General features: G+C 39.6%; 1 pseudogene; it reads left to right on the top strand.

The window, feature by feature from the left end:
* The first annotated feature begins 4,503 nt into the window (after nucleotides 1-4,503).
* Nucleotides 4,504-4,742, top strand: LOC119544968 (annotated as a pseudogene).
* Nucleotides 4,743-5,347: the final 605 nt, after the last annotated feature.

The raw sequence follows: 5,347 nt of genomic DNA, 5'->3' as shown, positions 1-5,347 counted from the left end.
TGCAGAACTAGAGTGTCAATGGCCCACGCCTGTGAAGTGGGGAGATGTGGAAGTGGGATTAACATGTTTCAAAGAGCAGGATAAAAGCTCTCCTCCTCTAAAGAAAGAGTCCAGTCCTAATTTACTTCAATTACTGACACTTATTATCTCACCTTGCAAGCTCTAATTATGTAAAGCAAATGCCTGGGTGGTTTTCTTTTAGTAGTGCTATTTTGGAACAGGACGGCCATTAAATAATTTATACTGGAGATGGTCTCTGTCATGAAGACTCCTCTAATCCAATGCACATTCCATCAGATAAGGGACAAAGCCAACAAATGAAAAGATAATTTTTCACAACATCCAATCTCCTTGTCCATTTAACATGTTTTATGTAATAAGATGGAGAAAATTATATTTAGTAGAACTTTTCTTGGGAAGATGACGGTGTATGCTTTAATAAACTGCATGGAGAAGGGAGTCAAATCCCAAAGTCATTGAACTACCTTTCAAGGAAGGTGGGACCAATTAATTTCAGGGTTTTGTTTTTGTTTTTCAGTAGTGTGCTTTGCTGAGCACAAAGATGAGTGGAGCACATGAATTTGGTCCACATGATAGAAATGCATTAGGCAAGAGTCAGAGAGAATGATGGAGAGGGTTGATGGGCAAAGGGCACTTGTGAGGAAAGTCAAACTGAAGAGGATTTTGAACTAATCTGCTAGGGGATATATAATGTAAAGCCTCTTCCTGCTTTCTCTCCAGAAATTTCTAAATGACTCGCTAATGTTTAGTTGCTTTTAAGATAGCGAAAGAGGCAGACAAGAGGGCAGCTAAAGGGTAGGTAAATTAACTCATTCCTGGTGGTCACACACACAAGTCTCAAACTATTTGAACACATCCACATTATAGTGTGTGGTTAAAAGTGGGTTCTCATGCCTTGCTGGGCTCAAATACAAACTCCACTTCTTCTGTTTCTATGGGTTTGTGCATGTTACCCAACTTAATCTCAACTCCAGTTTCCTCAGCTCTAAATGAGGATGATGAGGATAATTCCTACCTAAGAGAGCTATGATACTTAAGATGATCTACACAAGGCAGTTAACAAAGTGCCTGGCAATCAATACATATTAGCCATGGTTATTATTACTATTTTAAAAACTACAGAACATTCCCCACTTGTCTATCTGGAGAAATTCATTCATCTTTCAATATCCAGATTTAATATGGCCTCCTAGCTGAAGATGTCCTTAACCTATCCCTTCCCCATATCCAGAGCACTTCTGGGCTCAAGCAGCATTTACATTGATATGTTGATGGTTTTGCAATAGTTTGTGGCTTTTTTTTTAGGATGTATATATTGCATAATTAAAACCTAACATAATACCTAACACATAGTCGACTATTAATAAATTTGGGGCAATTAAAATGAACTGATTTACCAAAATAAATTGATTTACTTTCATGATAATCAGCATAGGAAAAGAAAATTTTGTCAAAACCCAAAAGTGGGAATTATGATTTTTTACTCGGCTTCTGTTTCCCTCTTCTACCATCAGACATTTACTAGGCAACTCTCATACACCAGGCATTGGGCCTGGAGTCTCAAAAATCAGTGAGACATGGTCTTGCCCTTAAAGAGCTCACTGTCTAGTTAGGGAAATAGACCCTGTCATAAATAATTACAAGGTAAACTGAGATTCTGCATGTTGCAGGGTGTTTTGTGGTTCAGTTTGAGTTCATAGTTTAAGAAATCCAGATCAGTTTTCCTGCAAGTAATGCTTAACACATTTTACAATGGGAAGAAATTCTCATGAACATTGATTCTTCCATGGAAAAACAAAGAAAACCGTTTTTAGAGGATGCTAGAGATCATTTAATCTCCCTGGTAATTTTGGATGGAGAGGAGACTTACCCAAGTTTGCTAAAGATGGGATAAGGATTAGAACTCATACATCCTTACTTTGTCTAGTATTCTCTGCAGTGCATCCCTCTACCTCTGTTGCACTACAATAGCTGAGATTCTTCCTTGTGATTAAGTCAGTAATATGCTATTTCAACTAAGATGTGAATTCTTGTAAGGCAGAAATAATATCTGTAGAGGACATGGCTCCTTTTTGGCCTCCTAACAGCACCATGATTTCCTTTGAACCGACATCTTCCCCTCTTGTGTGCAGTAGATACAGTTACCTCCTCCTCTCCCACCACATAAGCTGAAGGGATCCTGGGTCCTTTTCGGCTCCTTTCTCCCATAGCCCAAGTAAATCTAGGGGTGAGCAGGTGGCCTCAATTGCCCAGTAGCTTCTGTGGTCTGGATTCATGAACAAAATGATTCAAAGACAGAAGAAATGTTTAGAGGTCATTCATTCCAGAGTAGCAGCCAGGTAAAATGTTCCAGGAATTCTTCTGCATTATGGACATACTGTAATCCTGTCTGTTCCAAGCCTGGTCCTCCTGCCTGACACTGACCTGTAAGCACCTCCATATTTTTCCATTGATTTTTACTTCTCCTTAAGGAAGGTACCTCATATTCTTCCATAAATTTTTATTTCTCCTTTAAAAAGTCAATCAGGGACTGTGGCTTGCAGGCCAGGAAGCCTGCTCATTTTGTTTGTTTGGTTTCAGTAAGGCCATGACTTCAACTTCTTTCATACTTTCCCTGTTTTGGAAAAATAGTACAGCAGTTCTAAACAGTAAACAAAAATAGTTATTATACTACTCGTAAACTTTTGCTATGGACCAGCCATTGTGCTAAGTAGTTTACATGGATTTGGTCATTTAATCTTTAAAATAATCCTATGAGGTAGGTAGTATTGTCCTTTCCATCTTATATGTGAGAAAATTGAGGCTTAAGGAGATAAATAATGTTTGGCTAAGAAGTATTCGAGCTAGAATTTGTATCTAGACAGTCCAGGATGACTCAGAGTCCATCTTCTTAACCACTTCAAACTTCTAAAACTTTTTAGAACATAGCCCTTTTTTAATGGAAATATGTATTTCCTTTCCTTTTGTAACAGCTCCTAACAGCATACAGAAGGCATAGTCAAAAGAATAATGTAAGAAAGTGTAATAAAGGGATGTTTATAGAGGTGTGGCTAGGATTTAGGAAACCAACAAGAGAGAATGAAGCATCCGGGACTAGCAACGATGGGAAGTCATTATCACCCCAGACCCTGATAGAGAATACTCTCTATATAAATTGCAAAAACTTCTACAACTGTGTCAACTCTTTGATCGACTAGAAATACTGCAGTAACCCAATCGCCAGCTACATACAATTCAAGTCAATTCTGACTCTACTGGGGGTTGGGAAGCCAGACCCCAATGGTAAAGGGCAAGCATTGCTCTGCAAGACTGCCTTCCAGGCACCAGCTCAGACTCAAGAGCTTAAGCTACCTGCATTTCTGACTAACTGGCTAGAAATTTAGGGTTCCTACCACCCTCTTTGTTATGACAATTTGCTGGAAGGACTCACAGAACTCACTGAAAGTGCTACATTTATGATTACAGTTTTATTATGGTAAAAGGGTACAAATAAGAATAAGCTGCAACATGGCAGAGTAGTTGAGGCAGAATGGGCTTCTCCTCCATGAAAGAAACTAGAGAGGGGCTGGAGAATGCCTGGGAACACAGTTTCAGGGTGTGGTCAGCCATCGAGGGTCCCCCACAGTACGTGGAGGAGACGTGGACAAAAGTGCGGAGAGACGGCACCTCAACTCCAGGGATGGGGTGAGTTTCTTTGGCTGGGTCCACCTCCCAGGCCAGCAGCAGGAGACAACCTCCAGGCAAAGGAATAAGAAGAGGCTCTCCATTCCCATGCATCCACCTTGGCAGTTAGTTGGGGAGGTGATCCTCCACAGCCAGACAGCAGGGAGCTCTTGGAGGGAACTGGGGAGGCAGCATTTAACTCTTAACCCATGGAAGTCTGGGAGAGTGCACAGTAAGAAGTGGGGATAGGAGAAGTCACCATAAGGAAGAATCAGGAGTCCCTCCCACACCCCCAGAGGCTCACAGGCACTAAGCAGGCAGGGAGCTAGGCATGTTTAATCTGGGTGCCCTTGAGTGGACTCCCTGCCAATGGCACCCACATCACAGCCCCAGGGCAGGCAGTCCCCAGTGCACATGCAGATCTGGTGCACTGATTGGTTCCTCACCTGGTTTGGACTCCATCCAGCAGATAGGGGAAGTTCAGGGAAAACTGGCTTGAGAACACCACCTGCTGGTAGGATAGGAAAACTGCACTCCAACAAGCTATAACTCCCCCAAATTATATATAAATGCAAAAATAGTCCTCATTTCCCAAAATAACCTTATGAAGACAAGCAAATGCCCCAAAGCCAACAGAAAATCACAAAGCACTTGAAGAATCCAGAAGATATGGACAAGACAAATGAAAAAAGTAAAAACCAGAAGAGACACAAAATTTGGAGCAATTAATTAAAGAAGTACACACAAATCTCCAAAACAACTTCAATGAGATGGCTAAAGATATAAAGGAAATCAAGAAGCCTCTAGAAGAACATAAAGATGGTGCAGCCCATCAACCTCTTCTTTAGATATTTATAAAATAGATCCCAGATTCAGGTGTGGCTCTACAAACAGGTAAATATGGGGATAGAGGGCTGTACTATTGGTTTTGATGAGTACCTGGACCTCATATTAGATGATGCAGAAGAGATTCATTCTAAAACAAAGTCAAGAAAATAATTGGGTCAGATCATGCTATAGGAGATAATATTACCCTGCTACAAAGCGTTTCCAACTAGAAATGATCAATAAAGTGAGAGGTTGTTGAGAAGCAACACATTTTTTTAGGTGTCCTTTGTTAGGAGTGTAGTTCTAAAACATTTGCTCATATTGTTTTTATTACCTTTATGTTATTAGCAGATCAGAATAAATGCTGTGGGGTTGTTTTTATTAAAAAAAATAAAAAAAAAAGACACTGTGGATCAAATTAAAAATAAACTAGAGACACACAACAGCAGATTTGAAATAAAAGACACTGTGGATCAAATTAAATAAAATAAAATAAAAGGAAAACTATAGACCAATCTACCTAGTGAATACAGGGAGAATTCTCAACACAATACTTGAAAACAAATCCAAAGGCACATTAAAATAATTATATACCACAACAAAATGGGTTTCATTCTTGGCATGCAAGGGTGGTTCAACATAAGAAAATCAGTTAATGTAATACAACACATTAACATATCAAAAGGGAAAAATCAAATGATCATCTTGATAGATGCTAAAAAAGCATTTGACAAAATTCAACAGTCATTTTTGACAAAACACTTCAAAAGGTAGGAATTGAAGAACCTTCCTCAATATGATAAAGGGAATATATGAAAAACCCACAGCCAGCATA

Source organism: Choloepus didactylus, chromosome 9 (assembly GCF_015220235.1).
Source record: "Choloepus didactylus isolate mChoDid1 chromosome 9, mChoDid1.pri, whole genome shotgun sequence".
Taxonomy (NCBI): Eukaryota; Metazoa; Chordata; class Mammalia; order Pilosa; family Megalonychidae; genus Choloepus; species Choloepus didactylus.
The sequence above is the reverse complement of the archived record's forward strand: the minus strand, read 5'-3'. Positions and strand labels throughout refer to the sequence as shown.